At 44.7% G+C, this 22126-nt stretch overlaps 1 pseudogene across 1 annotated transcript in view; it reads left to right on the top strand.

Moving 5' to 3' along the window:
- LOC144158392 (ATP-binding cassette sub-family C member 2-like) overlaps positions 1-19072 on the top strand; it is a 67595-nt pseudogene extending 48523 nt beyond the window's left edge. Inside the window, exons 13-16 of the transcript XR_013320045.1 lie at positions 10481-10639; positions 15356-15522; positions 16982-17176; positions 18655-19072. The product of XR_013320045.1 is annotated as an ATP-binding cassette sub-family C member 2-like (transcript). The remainder of the gene's footprint in view (positions 1-10480; positions 10640-15355; positions 15523-16981; positions 17177-18654) is intronic.
- Positions 19073-22126: the final 3054 nt, after the last annotated feature.

Raw genomic sequence — 22126 nt, 5'->3', positions numbered from 1 at the left:
GTATCCCTCACTAGTTTTCAACACGTGGATTGACAAAACAGTTTTGTCAAGAGCATCTGTCAGAACATCGTGTGTAACTCGTACTTTCTAGCTTACTGGCACGGTTTAGTGATCAGAGCTCCTCTACAAGTATTCAAAATGCGTAGCCTTTCGTAAAGTATTTGTGAGATGCCCTATGAAGACTCAACAGTGTGTAATGCTACACACCAAGCAGAGGGCCCCTACACGCGCATCACATAGCAAGAAATCAAATGACTGCCTTCTTTTTGTTTCATTGCAGTTTATTTGTACGAGATAAATGGTTTTTTGTGTGCCCAGCGCTTTATTTTTCCGAACCTCACAATGTTCATGAGCATACTTTATTCCGGCTGTATTGGATACATTCCTTCCTTCACAAATTCTCTTTCACGATGTCTTTGTGCTAGAAGGGGCATATCTCTAGCGTGCTTTCTTTACTCACTTGGACATACAATAAGGTTTCTCTTACGGCACCACGAAAGGGCACAGACGGCGTTGTCCACAGCCCCCGAATGTCTATCGTAACCATCGCTATTACAACAAATAGACTGTCCACAACAACGGCTATGACATGGCAAATGTTTTGAAGGCTTGATACGCTAGCTAAAGAAGACAATAAATGGTTTACGTGTGAGTTTTTATTAAAACAAGAATCGAGGCCGATGAATATTTCCTAGCAGCTCTTTATTCTTTCTCAATTCCTTCAGGACTAACGCAAAAATCCTGGCCTACGCGTGGTGACGTTTCATGAATTGAAGAAAATTACTCTTGATCTACTGAATGCAGTTTTACTGTAACGCATATGCAAATATGAGGAAGATAATGCTTAGAGAAATGTACCGTAAGTCCCCCCAGGTCTGAACAAGCATGTTGTTACCGTATTTTTATAGTACAAGTAACTAGCCCTTTCAGGGCCACGAATGTACCATCGGTGTCAAATGAAACGCGAACACGAAAACATGAAAATGAACACCTAAATAGCGCGATTTCTTTCCATGCAAGCCAAACTTAGGCGCGGCTTAGTTTCGAAAAGAAAGTTGGGTAATGTGGTTTTCCAACTATACCAAAAGCGTGCCATTATATGAACTCTACTAAAGGTATTTTTTTCAGTTTTGCACGTTCTCGTTGATATTTCCGTGTTCGCGTTTCATTTGACGCTGATAGTACCCATACGTCCTCTGTAATCTCCATGAAAATAGTAAATAACGTATATGTAAGACATCGCTTGTATGTTTAAAAAGCGCGCCTTTTTCATCAACTTCTCTTGCTTGCCCTGTGCTGCCACACTGCCGAAATACGTCAGTTTTTTAAAGATTTACTTCAGTGGCGCGCCGGCTATCGCTAGCGCATCCGGTAACGGGGGGGCGCGCTTGGGTATCGCCCACTGGAGTTCCTGCATATAGCTCCCACGCGACATACAGGAACTCTGTCGCCCACCGCGGGCCTTTCGATTTTTGCGCCTGCCACAGACCGAGGGCGCCTGCGAAACTGATAAGGTTCTTTTCTCGTGTTCTTTTGTATTTTATAGCAGCGGTGCGCCGTCCATCGCTCACGCATCCGGCCGCGCTCCCGCGCGCAGCTGCTGGTTTTGGTATCGTCCTCCGGGCCCTTCCCGCTTTTTACGCCATTAAAACTGATGTCTATCTGATTTCGATTCACTCAAAAGGTGCCGGCTTGTTACTCTCTCGTTTTTATTTAGAATTTTTCTTCTGTTACTCATGAATACACCACATGTATGTGACAACACAAACAATTTTTTTGTCACTTCATGTTCACCTTATAAAATTACGATAACTTTTCTCGAAATAGATTCATTCGAAATATTTAAATCAATAATAACAAAAATTGATCATTTGGCGAACTCAAAAAAATTCGAAATTCAAATTTGCCGAAAAAATTTGCCCCTCAAAGGGCTAGCATACGCGCATGCGTGTATGGTTGTGGGCGTGGACGTGTTCGCATGCATGCGCGTGTGTGCTGGTGTGTGCGTGCGTCTATGTGTGTGCGTGTGTGTGTGTGTGCATGCGTATGTGTTATGGCGCATACATGTTATGGCGGTGCACCAGCAGAAATAATGGAAACAGGCTAGCACTAGCGCCTCTGCTTACTGGCCTTTTAAACTCTGTGCTGACTTTTAAATGCATAGCATTTTAGTAACTCACAATGTCACGCGGCGTTGGCGTGCCTTGTCGTAGTCCGCATGCGCGCCTTGTCGTAGTCCGCATGCGCATCTTGTCGTAGTCCGCAGGCGCGCCTTGTCGTAGTCCGCAGCCAGGCGGACTACGAAATAACAGTTTCCGGCGCCCGGTTTCGAACCCACGACGCCGCGGGCGGAACGCAAGGTGCCCGGCGCACCACCGACCGAGCCACGAAACCGACACAGATTTCGATGCACCGAACGCGCCTTATATCCTTCACTCATTTCTCGTTTGTTTCGAAAGCGCCACAAGTTGTCCCGCGCCTCCAAAAGATGGCGACACGGGTTCCGCGATCGAGAGATACGACTTGCCGGCGCACCCCCTCGGAAATGCTGTGCATTTGATCGTGCCCCTCGCGAGGGGGATGACTTTTTTATGAGCACCGAAAAGCAGTAATGAAAAGAATAGTAGTGGCTTAGCTCGGCCATGGCAGGATATAGTTAGAGTCAGGTAACGTTCAGCTGGTTATTCTTAGGCTTCCTGGTTGTCTAGGATAAGCATATTATCATGCTTACTGCTACTAAAACTATTTCCAATCCAATCCAATTCAATTTAGTCAAGTCCAATCCAGTTCAGTCCAATCCGATCCAAACCAACCCAATCCAGTCCAGTCCAGTCCAGTTCAGTCCAGCCCGGTCCGGTCCGGTCTGGTCCGGTCCGGTCCGGTCCGGTCCGGTCCGGTCCGGTCCGGTCCCGTTCAGTCCATTCACTGCTCCTCGTGCATGCGCAGCACGGCTATCTAGGAGCCACGCGAAATGGCTATGAAGCGGCTCAGGCGCAGCGTCAGACTTTGCTACTGCGCAACCGACACGCACAGATGGACACGCGTCGGCGCCAGTGCATCTGCCGTGGCAATGATGTCAATTCTCTATAATGTGCATACCAGCGAATGTGCAGACCCAATTCTCTACACAACTGTACTCCAATTGCATTGGATTTAAAGTCCCATTCACTACAATCCATTCAATCTAATACAATCCAATGAAAATCCAATCCAAGGCAAGCGAAACCAATCCAATTCAATGCGATCAGATTTAATCCAATGCTCCTCGCGCTTGCGCAGAACAGCCATTCAAGGTCCACGCAAAACTGCTCAGCCTCGGGCAGTGTGGCTTACGCTACAAAATAGGTGTGTCATTTCTAGGCCTGTATCATTTGGTTTTCAGAGCAAGTAGACAGCCTGACTGCTTTTTTAATCAAGCGTTATTGCTCCGTGCCATGTATAGGAGCTGAGCCTGGGAAGATGAACCGACGAGGGCGTTGGTATCGTGCTTCATTTGTAACGATTTGCTCAATTTTCGATGATGATGGTTTGAGTTTAATGGTGCAAGGCCAACAAGGGCAAAGAGCACCGCAGCGGAAGTTATTTGATGACGAAACATGTGCAATTAAATACTAAATTGTCTGAGTAAAAGCAAAAGTAAAGCGAATGCAAGAAGATTACAGGTGTGTACGTCCAGTGTGATTATGCATGATATGAAAAAGTTGTAAAGACGTGACGTCTGATAAAAACTATAAAACGCGCTTGTTACAAAACATTAGGCTGCCGGCCAAGAAGTGTAATGGGTGTAGCCGGATGTGTAGTCTGTACATTTTAAGAAAATATTTGCGTCATGCGGTGTCGATTGCCTTGCATTGAATGAGTACGGGAACTACGGGTAGGGCCTCTCTGAACCTGCTGCACTGGGGTCTAGAAGATACCGTGAGCAGATACGAGTGCGTTGCATGCGTGTGTCCTATCCCTAGCCTAGCGAAGGCGACTTCCGTGTGTCTGTTGTGTGAGCCAGCTGTGTACTTTCCCAAGTGTGGCTTTATTAAATGTAGTTTCTTGCCTGTTTGTTCACTCCAGTTTGTTTTCTATGTTCTACGAAAGTGTTCTCTTATGTGTGGTTTGATATCTGTATTTTAATGTCTTGTTCCTGAGCGTAGCAGCAGCGGCCCTCTCGTCTGGCAACTCGTTCCCAGCGATCCCAGCGTGTCCTGGGACCCAGCCGGGGAGCAGGTCTTGCTTTTGTGCATAGACATAATAGTGTTAAAACCAAGTATAAATATGTGGCTTTTGGGGGGCTTGTGCAATGATAGTGCACGAACAACACTGAAGGAATCTGTACAGATGATAGAATTGGGAATTTGATTTAGAAATAGGTGGGTACCACATTTTCTCAAGCTCCATAAAAGAAAGGTCGCAGGACACAGGGCGAACTTTTCAAGGTGGTAAAATATCTGAAAAGAATTACCTTTATACGTCTAAAAAAAGCGCTGCAATCCGAGGCTCGGTATCTCACTCTAAGTGGAAGGGGCAGAGAAACAGATGGGCAATTTACAAACAGCAGAGATGTGGATGTATCGTTAAAGACAGGATAAAAAGGCTGGTAATTTAGAGTTGAGATTTTAAAAGCATGAAGCAAGTCCATGCATGTCCGTTGGTTCTCAAGGCACCACTTGTTACACTCGACATACAAACTTTCTACCGATCTAGTTCGAAAAATACGATGCAAGACGAAGCCCCAAGTGTAGGACTGGGTCAAGCATTCGCAATGCTGTTTTAGTCGGCGACCTATACACCACACTGCCATAGTTCAAACGAGACCCAACCAAAGCAGTATACAAGCGCAGCAGGAGTTTTTTGTCAGCCCCACAGGATTGGTGAGAGAGTACCATAAGAATATTCATAGTTTTGAGACATTTATGCTTCAATTGCTTGATTTGAGGAATGAATGTGAGTTTGTGGTCAAACACAACTCCTAGAACTTGTGCTTTTTTTTCACAAGGAGTGACATGCCATTAGGAGTAATGCCTGGGTCAGGATGAACCCCACACTTCCTGGAGAACACAGGGCAAGAGCTTTTTCGAGAATTCAATTTTAAACCGTTCTCGTCCGCACACGCGGCAAATGTTTTGACCCCAAGCTGGACTTGACTGGTTCGGGGTCGCAGATTGAAATGTTGCACGATTTAAAAGATATCTGCACGTTGTCTACATACATGAAATAAGAAATTGTAGGTGGCAATGCCTTCCTAAGAGACTTTATTTGTACTATGAAGAGACTGCCGCTCAAAACTCCACCTTGAGGGATGCCGTTTTCTTGCACGTGTACCCTTTAGAGTGCACTACCGACTCTCACACAAAATATTCTCTCCGACAAGTAACTAACAAGCGTGTTTAACATGTTACCCGAGACACCAAATGGCAGGAGGCCACTAAGAATGCCGTAACCCCAGGTGGTGCAATAGGCCTTCCCGATGTCAAAAAACACTGCAAGAAAGAACTGTTTATGCAGAAAGGGGTCCTTTAAATATGATTCAAGTGCCAAGGGTTGTTTTTTCGTGAATCGGGCCCGCCCTGAAGCCTGCCTGGCAGCTCTTGAGAAGACCATTGTACCCAAGAAAGTACATCAGTTCCCTGTTTACCATCTTCTCGTAGAGCTTGCGCAGGCAGCTTGTTAGGGCGATGGGACGATAACTTGATGGGGACAAGGGGTCCTTTCGTTCTTTTAGTAAAGCCACTACAATGGCCTCCCTCCAAGACTTTGAAAGCTGCCCCGAAAGCCAGACTTTGTTGTATAAATGAACGAGTGCTGCAAGTGTTTGGGAGTGTAGGTGTTGTATCATTGTGTACGTATTGTTTTCTGGGCCTTGAGGTAAGGGCCTACATGTTCTCAGAGCAGACCTTAGCTCATGTAGCGAAACCAGGGAGTTTTAAGAAGTCTGTGATTTGTTGTTCTCACGTAGGTACTTCTTTTCACAAAAGGGTTTATGCTTCAGGAAAGTGTTCTTCTAGCGTTCTGAATTTGACACGTGTAAGTGTTGTTCGAGTGTGTTAGCCTGGTGTAGTAACCAGGGGCAGGCTGTGTGTCTGTTGCTCTTTGAGTTTACGTATACGTGTCCATACCCTGCGTGTATATGTGCATGAGTTTATGGATGTTATGAACGAGCGCCAACTATCCCTTCTTGCCTCACGGTGCACACGTTTTCCAAACGCGTTTGCCCGTTTGAAGAAGAGGAGGTTACCCGACGTGGGGTACCGACGAAGGATACTACACGCCTTGTTCTGGACATCTCACGGCCGACTACAGTCCTCATTCAACCAAAGCCTCCTCTGGTGCCACAGGGCACCAGATGCGGGGCGAATGGACTTTTCTTTGGCGACGAGGATGTGCGCCGTGAGCAGTTGGGAAGCTTCTTCAATGTGTAGGTGTGTGATTGTCGTGTAGTGTACTTAGTAAGTTTCTGTAAATATATTCTACTTAGCTCTTGCATCATTGAACCTGTTCTGGGAAGGTGGACGGCTTGTGCCTTTGCCTATATATGTTAGTAAGGTGGGGAAGTGGTCACTACCATATGGGTCCGTGCCCACACCCCACTCAGGACATGGAAAGATAATTGCAGAACCAAAAGGCAAGTCTAGCTATGGGTATGTATTGTGTCCTAAGTTGTGCTATGTAGGATGTTTTTGTTGAAAAGGCATGCTCCCGAGGATGTTAGGAATTTATCTATCAGGCGATCCCGAACATTCGTGCGAGAGCCCCAGAGAGAATTGTGCTCATTAGGGTGGCCTGTCATGATGTACGGTTCGGGCAGCTGGTCAACCAGCGCCAGGAAGTCGGAGCTTGAAAGTGCAACATCGAGGGGAGTGTAAACGGAGCACACCGTTATCGACCTATTAAATATTATTGTGCGGATTGCTACAGCATCAAGGGCAGTGTTCAAGGTGATATGACGGCATGCTAAGGATGTCCGGGCGATTTTGGCCACACAGCCGGAAGAGTGTGCGCAGCCAGCCCTATTCTTTCTGAATACCATAAAGATTTTAAGAAATTTTTACGATTGGAATTTAATGGTGTTTCTTGGACACACATTATACTTGCCTGATTAGCATGCAGAATCTCATAAACCTCGTCAAGGTTACTCAGAAAGCCTCTGCAGTTCCATTGAACAATATTTTCTCTTCCCAGTATTAAGCGTTCAGAGCAACTGCAGTGTGACTATTTTGTAAGGTCTTAGGAGGCTTGCACTCTTGGAAGGTTTTTTACCTTTCCTGGAGGTTTAGATGAAGGGGCCCGCTCCTTTCGCAGCAAAGCAGACAGGAACGGTCCCCCATCCATCTCGCCATCAGATTTAGTAAGGGTACCAGGCGGATCGGACCCCCGGACTTGGCACCTTTTCCGGTGCCCTTTGTTCCAGCCACGACCACCGAGGGCGTCAGGAACGCCCCGGGTAGCACAGGTGGTGCAGAGGGGGTGGGAGTTGCCGCGGGGGCCTCCACCTCTATCTCTTCCGTGCTCTCGCATGTGCTTTGTACCGATGGAGAGGAAGCAACAGATGCAGCGGCATCCCCAACATACGTGGTTGCCACCACAGCCGCTGCTGGCTGAGTGAGTGGTGTGGGGGCGGGACAGGCCGCAAGATGCAACCCAAACGGCGGTAGGGCCGAGACCAGGTCTGAGTCATGGTACTAGGTCCCCGCCGAAACTAGACGCCGTTCAGCCCCCGGCGAGCCGCGTCGGCGTACCTCCCCAAAGGGAAAGAGGCGAACCTCTTCTACGCCTCTGGGAAGGTGATGTTTTCTGTGACCTTGATGTTGAAGATTTTTTCTCTAATTTTAGCCAATCGCAGGTTCGTGAATATGCAGTATGAAGTCCTTGGCAATTGGCACAGACCAATTGATGAGCAGTACGATAATCAGGGAGACGGTGTTGGGTGCACTTCGCGCAGGTTGGTTGGTCCCGACACAATTTAGTACCATGCCCGAACCCCTGGCACTTGTAACAGCGACGCGGATTCGGGATCCACGCTTGGACGGAGCACCGGATGAAGCCTGCCTTAATGAAGTTTGGAAGTTTGGAGCGGTTGAATGTCAAGATTATATGCTTTGTACGAATTTCCTGATTATCTCGTTTGATGGTTATACGCTTTACTACTTTTACACCCTAATCTGTCAGGGCTTTCAGAAGATGGGCTTCGGCCTCATTTAATAAATCTCCCTCAAAAATCCCACCCTGAGAGCTGTTAAGGCTACGCTGGGGTGTGAATAATGTCCAGATCTCCCATGCGGGTTTGAGTCTGGAGGTTAGTGGCTTGGTGCTGAGTGTTGACATTGACTGACACTTCACCTGTTGGGAGTTTCGTAGCATCGAACGATTTTCCGAGGATGCCTTCCAGGAATTTAGTGATCAACAATAAGAACTTGTAAGAAACAGGGTTTGTTTTGTCAACTGCCTTAATAACCAAGAATCGAGGTTAGTTGTCAGGTTTTGGAATGTTGATGGTAGGAAGGGATGCGAAGAAAACTTTGGTGCGGCCCCTTTTGACAGACCGATGTTGTTTTGAAGGCGGTTTTGAATTATTCATATGGCATAGGAAAATACAGAGGACGGGTACTTCCTACTCAAACTTTACCCTCATAGCTAGAGAGGTCGCGGAGCTCCCTGCCTGGTAAACAGACAGGGAGCCCATCTGCCGGAGATTTTACCACGACTCTGATTGCCACAGTTCTCACCCTCACCCTCACCCTCCAGCTATAAACACATCACCACGGTTGACTACAGCCTATGTTTGGGGGCTCGGGTTCCGAGGCGTCGCCAATACCGTCACCAAGATTACTCAGAGTGCCCGTGCAGGGATTTCCTCAGTTTTATCCATACTCGTTAGAAGCTTTGTTTAAAACCAGCAGGCTCCTAGACACACACTAGCTTATTTCGAACTAAACCTACAATTTTTGCACCATATAGGACATGTCGGCATACTCTTGGAATACGTTGGGTTGGGCTACAAAAGCTTTTTTGCCATCTCGTTTCATAAGATTAGCGTGAATCGTAGTGCCTTCACATATTGCCACCTCGAGGCATGAATCTCGCTGTGACCAGTGCAGCGCCATGTGTCTGTGCCAACGCAGTATGGTGGAGGTAGCATTGTGCGGTGTAGGTTCGGTGAACATTGTACATGCCACCAAGTTTAGTCGAGCACAGAAAGACTGCTATGCAGAGCCAGTAATTGCGCGCGTTATTTCTGTCTTGTCCTTGTAATGATTACTCTTCACAGCACCTGTCTAAGCGTACTCCGTGTCAAACCCTTTCAATGGCTACTGCCATCGTGTTCGCTTTTGTTATTGTTGGAATTTGTATTTATGAAAGTTAACAACAGTCCGTGAGTTGACTTTGGTTATTCCCAGAGTAGTAGATTGGGGAGAGGAGTTGGATGATGGGGGTGAGTGTCTCAAGCATCGTCCTGTATGCAGCCTTCACAAATGCAGTAGAGAAGAAAGTCGGAGACCATCTTCATTTTGCTCTGTGTCCTGATTTGATGAGGCGGTAGAGCATGTGTCTGTGTTTGCTAGTCCTGCAAGACCGGTCAGTTCCTTAGCAAATGGTTGTGGTCAGCAGCCTGTTGGCTGTCAGGTAATTCACATAGTCTGCAGACGCTATCGCTGGGGGGTAGTTGAAAGCTATCCTAGATTGTGGCTTTACAGCAGTGTGCATCCGAATACGTCGGAATGTGACCGTTGCCGACGAATTACAACTAGGTGGGATAGGTCACCCTGTCCCGGTAGCCTAAGGCGAGGTGCGCAAATCACTCGGCACGTGCTTTGACTATAGCTTCGTCGTATTCAGTTTCAATGATCGTGCTCTTCCTCTTGCAATTGGTCATGCACAACCTCCAAAGATGGAGGTGTCGGCGCTTGGTCGCGACAAAGAATACGCAATTATCCGGTATAGAAAAATCATCCCGTGCTCTCTTGCATGCCTCCTGAATTGGCATTATCCTCACATCGCTATCGAGAATGCTTTCTAAGGTCGATTGCCGCGATTCAACGGAGCTCACGTGATACGTTGTTAGCTGTGTGATCGAGGCGTTCAGGATGCAAGGCTCAATGGCAGTACGTGTGTGCCTAAAAAAGTGCGGAGCTCGCAATCAAACCTATTTAGGCGAGGGTAGCAGCAAGCTACATTAAAAGTGAAGTATCATTCAGGAAGGTGCAAGTCTGCCGTACTCTAGACATCAAAGATAGCTCAGCTGTAAATTTTCTGATATACATCGCTGTCTTACAGTTTATTTTTGCATTCCTAGGTTTGAACCTGATGCTATATTGGAGAAATCACGTTAGCTGTGGCGTGAGAAATCGTACTTAATCCCAACAAATAAACAAATCTCAGAGCTGAAAAATGTCAAGCATTCGCCATACAGTTGTGCCTTCTAGATAAAACCAGGCAGTAAAAGAATTTGTTACTCACCACCTCTTATTTGCCCGAAATCTTCCGGCGCCAGGTTGGCATCGTGGGACGTACGGGAGCTGGCAAGTCATCTCTCGTTTTGGCCCTGCTACGAGTACTAAAGAGCACTGGGGGACACATCTTCGTTGATGGCGTAGACATTGCCTCCGTTCCACTGCCTGTGCTGCGAACAGGTATCACCGTCATCCCACAGGTATTTGCACCCATTCAAGTGCTTTTGCAGATGGTCGTGAGCTGGCTCCGCAAAAGCTGAAGTTTCGTTCTGTGTGTCTACCTGTTCTATTAATCCCTCAGAAAGATAAAAAAATTATGCACCCCTCCATCTAAGGATGGGTATCATTGCATGTGAAGCTTGCTCGTTATAGATTCTTTAATTGACAATAGCGCACCGCGAGAATATGTACTCTGGGGTATGCACCATTTTTTAGAGTACCCACTGCAACTCCCGGGTGTGCGCTCTGTACGCCTACTAAATAGTTAGATTACTTTGCACGCCACGAAGGGGTACCTGCAGCTTGGCGCTCGCGTCGACCACGTTGAAATGGAGCATAGACGCCGGCTTCAGAACACGAAGCAGTAAGGATTGATCCCGGCCGTGGGAAACGCTTTTTTTCTTTCACTTCACCGGCACCCATTCTTCAACATCGTTATCTCATCATCAAGAAAGTTCGCTTTCTAGAAGGGCCTATTGGAGAACAACAGCGTCAGTAAGGACATTAAAGCTACGCTTTACAAATTCCCCGTGGCAACTCGTGGGCTACAACACATCAAGGGTACAAACTAAAGCGCAGAAAAAACCCACAACAAAGAGATTTCGCAAAAAGAGAGCTGCATCAGCCCCATTTATCGACAGGCACAATAACAAATTCCCCACAGCAACCCGTGGGTTGCAACACATGAAGGGTACAAACGACAGCGCCGAAAAAATCCACAAAAGAGAAATTTGGCAAAAAGAGTGCTGCATCAGCCCCCTTTATTGTTCATATGCGCTTTCTTTTTTTAGATTCGGCCGCGTCTTCTTAAACCACCTAGATTGAAATTGAAGCATTAAAAGCACAGTTCGAACGAAACACAAAATCCACCCATCCAGCCCCCATGACAATTGACTTGGTTGAATTCAGAGAAATGACAGCGAAATGGGGAATGTTATCAGCTGTAAGACGATAGCGGTCCCGGAAGCAAGATCCGATTGAATAGTGAGAACAATTGAATGCACGAAGACGGTTGTGCTGCGGTATCGCAATGAAAACAGGCATGTAATTCACATGATTTTTTAGTTTTATGAAAGTTATCCTGCTATTTGGGCCCCGCCACCAGACAGAACATCACTGATGGAGGCTTCTCCACAAGACAGCAAGCTCAAGTTCTTTCAGCAATTCAGGGGAGTGTCAAATGTACTTAATTAACAACTCGGAAACTGATGCTTGCGTGAAAGCCGCTAGAAAGCTGGACACGTTTGACGTCACGAGCACTATTGTAAGTGGACGCACAGCCAGCTTGTCCTTCGGGGTCCTGACAATAAGGAAACAGGCTCCTAGCACTCATAGCAATATTAAGGAACTTTCTAGTGTTATGCTCACGCAAAATCACATGTCGTGTCAAGTACACCGTGTAGCAGTGAAACCCTATTGATGCTGCGTCGAAAAGGAAAACATTTTGTGTCCCTGTGACGCATAAAGGATTTCCTTCGTGTACAGTTTTTTAGCGCTGGGAACAGGGAGAACTTCAGTCCCGTTAGATAAAATGAGAGAGTGAGCTCTACCGAAAAAAGCATCATATTATGAATACACGAGAGGGCACAACGGCACTAAAGCGACGATGTTCTAAAAGCAACCATTGCCTACATATTCTACCGCCGTAAAAATTGCCATGTCACCAATGCGCGAAATTCTGGTAAAGTACACAGTACAACGTATTAAGTCTGCAGGAGGAAGGCCGTTGTCGAGACGAATGAAGTGCATACCTTCCAGCGTTTATCAGTGACACGTATGCGTCTTCAGAGTAAGAGACTAGTTAAATGTGTGAATAGATCAACCTGCTCTAAAGACCCACCATCAAATCAATATGGTAATTCTATTTTAATCATAAAATGTTTTAACCGGTGTTGCAATATTTTCAAAACACTAAAACTTCTCTGGGCACGCCATTTCACACATTTAGCGTACGTATAAGCAGAGTCGGACTCTGGTATAAGTTACGAAATCATATTGTCAGTCTCCAATGCGAGAGAATACAGCCCTGTGCGGGCGGTTTGCAATGTGAGCATTATAACCACCCGACAGAATTTAGTGCGATTGAGGATGTGGAACTGCAGTATTTTGTGTGCCTACTTCATGACTTCTTAGAAAACTCCTGAGGTGATACGGGAATGATGTATTGTTGGACGCATATTTTCCGCAAGAAAACAGGTTACCTAAACAAGAACCACAGGAAAAAAAGTTGCTGAATAAAATTCAACGATTCAGGGATATTTTTCCTCAAAAGGCCGAAGGGCCAGGCTGGGACTAATGCCTACAAAAGCCCAACAGATCCCCCAACCGGCTTTGCATCTTTTCTCTTTGAGCATGTGCACAATGAATAGGAAAAATTGCACAACAAGCATTTTGTAGAGATTTGAAAATCATACAACAGGAGCATCATAAAATGAAAACAAGTGACCATGATCTTATGCATTAGTGATACTGCACAAAAAAAGACACAGTACAAGCTCAAAAACTAGTGTGGGAGTAATAAAAATGTATGCAACATGCACAGCACTAGGCTATAACAGGCAGGCTATCATTACACAGTAAATCTATCATTGCGTAATAAACATAATTAGAGCTACAAAACTATCACTATAAATAAGTCTAAACAACATCAACAGCTCTACCTATTGAAACAAAATTTTTTACTTGACAGGTATTCCCTGACCATTCTTTTAAATTTGCGTCTGCTGCAATAGATATAACTTGATTTCCCGCTTTGCTCAGTATGTCGGCGTGTTTTAAAAAAAGACTGCCTGGTGTGGTTTGTCATAACTTGGGTGTCTCTGTTTTCGGATGCCTGAAAGAGTAGATGTGGCAAATGTCGTTGTTATTTTGTGAAGATTACCTTTGGGTATAACTTGTCAAATCTTTATATAATAATGTTGTTTAGCCTGATGTGATACTGCACTGAAGATATAGTTCCACGGTTGCAGAGCAACTGAGGCGAACCATTGTAAATGAGTTGATGATTTAATCAGTGGCCACGACACGCGAGGCGAGTGCTACCCGCTGAACTCCCCCTTCAGAAGATCAGGCTTGGTGGTGTGGACCACTGGCTGCGTCTTTCTCTTCTCGTCGCAATACAGTGGGCTCGTTTCTAAGTCAACACAATCTCCGTAAAAATAGTAAATATGCAGAGCACCCTTTTGTGACAACGATCAGCCATTTGTAATTAGTGTGATTTGTTGTTCCTCACACTAATATTATGTAACAAAGTCTGGAATAGATAGGAGTGTTATAACGCTCTTTTAGAGCCACAACAGTAATAAACAGCAAAATCTCTAGAGAACTCAAATATTTCTTTGAAACGTTATCACCTAAGTTTTTTGCATGCAGGCGTCCAGATAATTCTTCATTAAGCCATGCCTTTTAAAACCTCTACTTATTTTTTTGGTTGGTCACGCTGCCCCATCAGTGAATATGGATGGCTTGATTCATATTCTGTATTATTCGTCCAACAGTACGCTATTTTCAGGCAATGAGTTCGACAACATTTGTCAATACCTATTTACTTCATACTGAAGACCGACCATGATGCTGCTCTAGAAAAATATGTTCGTGTGGTCTTTATACACGGCTATCTGGGGTGTACATTGAAGTTTGTAATATCATTGGCATATATTAGAAAAAACACATGCCGGTTAAATCCTTCCAGAACGCCCAACTCTATTTCTAATAATTCATTCGAATCCGACAATCCTTGGGATATTACAGACAAAATGTCCTTACCAGAAATATTCGCTTTTCCAAGCGTTGGTCTCACATGTATATAGAAGTGTATTTTTAGCACTTTGTTTGGTTACTTCTTGATTGTGAGGGGAACTTGACGATGTGTGTTTTAAATGTATGCAATTTACGTATAATGTATACGCTAATTGTGCATATACGTAAACACATATCTGAGTTTTGCATCTAATATTGTAAATCACATTTTATTATAAATCGAACGTATATATTTCTCACGCGCCAACTGCAGTACCGTGTGTTTTCACACGATATACGTTTTTAATAAGCGCGTATAACAGCTGATGCAATACGGTTCAAATTGCTGAAATGGTGATGTCCATGTCTAATTTTTTGTTGATTACCTCTAACTAATTACAATTTTATATTTTGTTCTTGGCGGTTTTCGCTTCATATTTGAAGTTTTCAAAGTGCTTTTTCTACTATTTTAACTTTATTTGCTAATTTGATGTGCCAACATCGTTATTGCACTAATTTGACTAAAGCGTATGACCATGCCGGCTACAATCTGGTTAATCAAAAGCAAATATTTATCCCATATCGGCTGACCAAACATACGCACTATCCAGCACAACACATCGCCGCTTCTCAAGAAACTCTTTCAATTTCTGCTGGATCATCAGAACTTTTTTTAATATTTGCAAAACTTAACAGGTTTGCATATGGGAACATGCAAGGTCAAGAAAGGCAGAGCAGCGAAAGTAACAGACGGGAGCGTGAAATATGCCAGCTCACAAAAATCCCCTAATTCAAGGCATAGACAAAAGTTTCGGGCTGGGAAATGGCAACCGAAACGGACACCAATTATAAGGGGTCCGTTTCTCAGGCTACAGTATAACTAATTTTGGTATTGTTTTGTCGGAGACACACTCCGGAGATACTAAGCATTATTTTGACGGCCCCTCTTCCTTTAACAGGACCCAAGTCTAGTTCGAGGTACCCTGCGTGCCAACCTAGACCCAACCAATGTACACACGGACGAGGAGCTCTGGAAGGTGCTCGGCCAGACACATCTCTCAGAGTTTGTAGCCAGGCAGCCAATGAAGCTTCTACTCGAGACCGGAGACGGTGGCAGCAACCTCAGGTGACGCTTCTAGTAATTGAGTTGAGCAATGTTATTGCGTGATCGATGTATTGACCTTTTGGACAGATATATTTGGCCTCGATTCGCAGACTGAACGGAAAATAAGACTAGAGAACGACCAAGGCCGTGCTGAAAGGGGTGTCGTCAGCCAAGCTGCCAGCAGTATTTTTTGTGACGGCGTTGAGTTCATGCATCTGACACACTTCGTAGGAAGACGTGAAGTCGCAGCGCTGCTCGCCCCTCCTCCCGCCTAACTGGGCCGTTTCAAGCCGTCACATCACGTCCCGTAACCTCTTGTAGGATCTTTAAAAACAAGTATTGGCCTATTCGGTCATTCGGCAAATAGCATACTTCACGTACCGAATGATAGCCATTAACAGAGCCACGAACACCGAAGCTGTCGTTGACTTACTATTAGAATATCACCCAATGCACCTTCTGTATAACCAGCCGCTCAAGATGGCTCGCTATAAACTAAATAAAGCCACAGCTCAAAGCTCCACCCTAAGTAGTATATGTCGGTACAATTTCATAGTTTCAGCAATTTAGTGCATAAAATGCGGCAGGACTTAAGAACCCATGTTGGTGCTGAAATACCAGCAGGATTTCAATGCAATGGTACTCTGGGAAGAGGAAGGTAAATCCTAATTTAAGATTTCCCGACTTGACGGCAGGTCTGTTTCAGCCACTGAGGTCAGCGACTAAATTTAGCTCAAAATTGTTACCAGGTTGTTATTCTATAGTGTAAAAAATGCACACTAGAAAGTTTGAGTGGTTGCACGAAATCGATTCGCGATTATCCTGGATCTTGAAGAGCAAGCCAACTTTAATTGTTGTTATCGGTAAAGAAAGGGTTTAATTCCGCTAGATATAAAACTGAGAAACACAGAGCTCGTCCGACGAAATAAGTGGTGCCTGTAATAGCATGCAGACAACATCGAGAAACAGAAACTAAAATTTGAGGACAAAGTACCTCTCCTCTAGGGCACAGGTAAATTCAGCGTGGACACACTAAATTATGTTGTGGCATTACCATCTGTTAAAAGAGTCTATAAAGAACAAAAAGGTGTACAAAAAGAAACAATATATTTGTAAAAGGAAATGTGAAACAGTTAAGCATGGTTACCGAATAGAATTGTCGCAAACTACAAAATTGGTAAACCAAACTGTGATATTTCAGATAATGTATATAATACTGTAATAACTGAGCGACCAAGACACTTGACGATAAGGGTGTTAGATTGAATGTGCAGTCACTAAAATAGGGTTTCCAGTTTTATCTTCGTGATTTAAAAAAGCTTTCAAGCTATGCTCAGAGATCTCAAAGACCCGTCTACGTTGTAAAGGGCCGTATGGCGTAGCTTAAAAATGGCGTCGTCTTCCCATATACCATTTTTGTATCAAAGCCAGATTCGTCTTACAAACCTTTAACGACAAGACTTGTCTTTCTTATGAACAGTGTGGGACAGCGGCAGTTGGTGTGTCTCGCCCGAGCCCTTCTTCGAAGACCGCGAATCCTGGTGCTGGACGAGGCCACCTCGCAGATGGATGGTGACACAGACCGTCTCATACAGGCCACGCTGAGGGAGAGCTTCGCCAACTTCACAATGCTCACCGTGGCCCACAGGCTGCACACCGTGCTAGACTACGATCGGTGAGCGTTACGCTGCCTCTCCAATCCAACACAGAAGAGCCATCGTTGCGCAATTAATAGAGATTCAACTAGCACTTTCGTTATTTCTGAGCTGTACGGTCCAAGCAGTAGTCTAGCATTTTTACTGGCTCAGTTATCAGCGGTTGTTATTTCCAGCCTCAATCGGGAATATAAATTCTATTCTGCTGCCATCGTTCTGCTTTCGCAGTGACAACAGTACTCCTGCATTGCGTAGCCATAGCTTTGAAAGCAAAGCTTTCATAGTACCACGACCGACAATGTCGTAACCAAAATGCACTGCAGGAAAACCACCTTTGCACTGGTCTTCCCTGGTCTTTGTGTTCCTTTTTGTATCTGTCTCTGTTTAAAGTGGCGCAAAAGTTACAGCCGTGAATTCAGAATACCAACTAACCCGCCTAACCGTGTTTTTGCATAAAGGGAGGTGACCTAATCATGATTATTGTTATGATGAAACAAAAAAGGCTTCCGGTGGTCAGAATCTAACCTAGGTTTCTCTATTAATGGAGCCGACTTCCAGCCGACTGCGCAATCATCGCATTCGGGTCACTCTGAATTGGCTTTTGTTGGTTCACGCTCATTGGCTTTGGAATTTGGCTGAGTTTAATGAGTCTTTAGCGTTGGTCTTCGCGAATCTGGATTTTGGATGATGACGATGGTCTAACGTCGAGGATAGGTGGGACGGGGGCGTCAGCTTTCTCGTGAGAGATTGTTTGCTGTCGTCTGAGTTTGGACTTTGACTCACAAACAAGTTGCACTTTTATCGTTGAAACTTTGTTTTTTAGTGCCGCGCCTTTGTCTTTGCCACTTCGCTATTTGACTTTCGCGAGCCGAAGCTTCGCGTTTCAACAATAGTCGTCGTTAAGCGGAGGTGATTTTGGTTTTAGTAATTGTCAATGCTGGATGTTGTAGCTATTTGGTAAAAATTGCAGCTCTGTAATACACAGAGTTTAGTCAGATAAGGCAGAAATATATTCATTAGAGACTTATGTATAGGAAATAAAACTAATGCTTGTGTAACTGTGAAATGAGAAATAATCAAGAAGGGGCCGGTAATTTTTTCCCCAATAATTCGTCTGACACCGTTCTGTCAAGCGCCTCATGTATAAAATCTTTCGTAAGAGCAGGTATTATTGTGACGCATCCATTTATGTATCAGTGTCATGAGGGCTGACGGTAAGGATAGCGTTTTGGAAGGAACTCTATATGCTTATAGTGGGCCTACCAAGTGGTCACCTGAAGGGAAAACCAAAGTCACAGAAAGATCCGTTTCAGTACAAACACTCGAAAGCACTTAGAAAAGGAACAAATAACGGCTCCGTTTTTCGCGGTAAACTCCTGTAAGCCATTAAAGCCAGCGAGAAAATATTGATGTGGCCTGCACTTCATGTCTCTTCTTTGGAGCACGTCTTGAGTATGAAGCTTATTGCACATGTATTTCTTTGGTTCTATTCCAACAGAATTCTTGTAATGAGCGACGGCACGGTGGTGGAGTATGGTCCAATACCACAGCTGCTAAACGACAGAAGCTCGACCTTCTACAACATGGCTCTCAAGGCAGGAATTGCATCAGGCGCTACAGGAGCAGGCAGACACTCCTGGGAAAGTAGCACGCACTTATAGCGAACATTGGGAAATCGAACAAAACACACGCTACGAACCTGGTATATGCAAGCTCTGATGTTACACCGCCTGAAACGTTCGGCCGGTTGCTACCTGAAGTAGTTTCCTAGACACTGGGCAAGCGATTTGTTGGTAACATTGGTGATGATGAGGGCCTCAATTTGTTTCCAGGATGAGCCCAACGTGTGCCACATTCAGAACTTCACTTTCATTGTTGATTTGTAACTAGGCGCGGGTCAACCCAGTGAAATAAACGACAATTCATCTGTTGCAATCTACCTTCCCTTCTTTATTACAAGAAGTTGCTTCGCCAGTTTTTGCTCACAACGAAGTGTCCAATTTCTGAACGTTTTAAATATTAGGGCTGCACAAAAGATTTGTGGCTTTTAAGGCGTTTAACGAAGAAGCCACAACGCAACAAAAAGTAGCCTGTTTTACTCGGAAGTCTCAAGAAATGCTGCAGATATACACTCCGGGTTTTTCTATTCAAGTTAGTGTCTCTTCAAGTGCGCAAGAACAATGGGTGGGCATACGTGAACTCTGCACTATTATATTTATTTATTTATTTGTAGATACTGCGATCTCGTAACGAGACCTTAGCAGGGTGGGTTACATCTTTGTAACGAGTACATAACATGACACGAAGTTATACAGAAACATAGTCGATGGCAGGTAATAGAAACAAAAGACAACAACAACAATCAAAGCAAGTGCGACTCGAATAAATATAATGAACTGAGTGAAACAACATCATTCGCCCGGTCATTCCAATCTACAATGGTACGTGTGAAAAAAGATTATTTAAAACAGTTATTTCGCGGAACAAGTGGTGTAATCATAAGGGAGTGCCGTTTTGTGGTAGCATAACCTGAAGAAAAGGATAAAATGCGCGACGTATCTACACGGTAGTGCCCTTTGACTAACTGAAAAGAAATTTTAAGCGACAGATGCGATTTCTCTCGGAAACTGCCATGGTATATACAATCAGGATAGTATTAAGGAATTTTAGCAGCAGCATCAAATTTGAGCTAGTGCTATATGTTGAAGCTCACAAGCATTCGCCCTTCAAGGTAGATTCAGCGTTGGTATTGTTTCTTACTCCTCACTATGAGGTAAGTATTCTCTAATAGTGCGACCTCGTGAACTTATTGTAGTAACCGTTAGCGAGCATCACCTAGGGTTATCCCTCTCACCACTCGCGAGTGCTATTGCGCTACTCGCGCCATTTGCGGGGTTTACCGTGGTGATCGCCACTACTGCGCTTGTACTCGCCGTTGGCTATTCGTCTCAGGAGCCGCTCGCTGTGATGATTGGTAATGGCCGGATTGCTTTTACCTTTGGAAATACGTCGTCACTGAGCTCCTGGTATGCGGCACCCTAGAATTAATTCTCTGCTGGCATGTTGATTTATTAAGATGGTTTGGATGGCCTTCGAAAGCCGTAATGCACTAATACTGTTCGTTTTCCTGACCCATGGAGGGTCTGCTGCACACACGTGTGCAAGGGCAGGCGACGAGTAGTGAGCGCGAGAGAGTGCAAGTGCCGACGGCGAATGGTGAGCGTGAGTGAATGCGAGGGCTAATGGCAAGTAGTGAGCGGGAGCGGCGACGGCGAGAGGTGAGCGTGAGTGCGAGTGAGTGCAAGTGGTGAGGGCGGCTGATCAGTGTGAGTGTAAGTAAGTGTCTGAGGAAAAATATATTTTTTCTGCCTGAGTCAGAGTGAGTGGCGCCCAGATTTGCCGAGGTATGCTGTGAGGCTTTTTCACTTCACCATCTCTATTGTCTCAGCAACACCTTTGGAAGATTTTACAGAATATTGTTATTTTAAATAATTGGGAAGTGCGCTCAACTGTTAATGCTGGTTTTTTTATAACTACACAAAAGAAATTCTTCCGCATTCTACAAAAAGCTTTCCAATTAAAAAAAATTTTTGCAATTATGATAACGGTTTTCAAAAATAATAAAATACTATGTATATATGCACATGCTGATTTCAAATGTTTCTGTGTAACGCTATACACAAGATCTACAGCCGGATTCCTAAAGGCAGCCACCACATTAAAACTACGCTATCTTGGTGTGAGCAATGTAATATTTTCCATGTCCGGGAGTCCTGCGAGCACATAACATTCGAAAGAAAATACCGAGCTTAGATTCTCCCAAAAAGAAAAACATCATTTGTTATGCCCACACCGCGTAATTTTAATGTGGCAGCCGCCGATTTGGAGAATTCGGTTGTTTGTTACGCCCAAAAACAAGGCGAATTCTTGTTACTGACAAAGAGTGATTAGAAAACATTTAGGGTAGTTCTTGCGATCTGTGTAACATTTCACCTTTGACGTGCTCTTGTACTCGACCCAATCGTAATCCTCCACAGAACATGCATTTAACTGTACCTACACGAAGGGCGTAATCGCCAGCGTACATAAATCCGGGAGAAATCAATCTTGGCGTATCAATGAAGGCTAGGTCTGCCGCGTGTAACATTATGCAGACATTATAGGTAGCGTAAAAATGAAGCTAGTCCTAGCCCGCCTTGCAACGTATGAATGAAGTGCGAAGCCAAACTAAATTCAAATGGTCATATGCACTTATCGTACTAGCTAGCTTCGAAATCTGGGCGATGAAATAACCCCTGTTTGTGTTTATATTTTTGTAGCTTTCGTAGGACGTACAAATTATCCTGACTCGAGAATCATTCTCGTTGTTACGCGTCAAATGTCCTAAACAGGAATGACTTCCAGCGCGTTTTCGTGATATCTTCCAGACGCACGCAAGCGAGTACATAGCTGAGGCTGCAAAGAACAAACCGAAATCACAATATGCTCACACTTTTTCTACCTTTTGTACTGTCTTTTTTATAGCATTTACTCGAGAATAGCGTTTACTCCAGATCGAGAAATAATTGCAACATTGTGAGTGGTTACATTTCACATGTAATTTTGTATCAGATGTGACCAAATGTGTCAGATTCGTTCACGACTACGTTCATTCCACCTTACTTTTGGAGAACTCATGCGCGGCTCAATCTGCAACCACAACTTCGCACGTCATCACTGCTATGATGCCATACTAAGCTTGCGACGCGCTAACTGGCGTGATGCTCAGCTCGGGTCACACTGGGTTATCCTAAGCCCTCGCTATAATGTGTGAGTCTGGGTCATTGCCTTAGGATTAGCTACCTTGATTTTAAGTACGCGTGCACCTGACCTGCGGAGGTTTCCTGTGCGTCACGCTGCTTTTCAACGTCTAAAAATCTAACGGGAAATTATCCTTGAGGCAGGATAGGAAATATAGGCCTGATTAATTT

The sequence above is a fragment of the Haemaphysalis longicornis genome, unplaced genomic scaffold (genome assembly GCF_048455015.1).
Source record: "Haemaphysalis longicornis isolate Haplotype H1 unplaced genomic scaffold, Haemaphysalis longicornis Haplotype H1 scaffold_10, whole genome shotgun sequence".
In the NCBI taxonomy this organism is placed as follows: domain Eukaryota; kingdom Metazoa; phylum Arthropoda; class Arachnida; order Ixodida; family Ixodidae; genus Haemaphysalis; species Haemaphysalis longicornis.
Note: the sequence above shows the minus strand (reverse complement) of the source record. Positions and strands in the feature narration are given on the sequence as shown.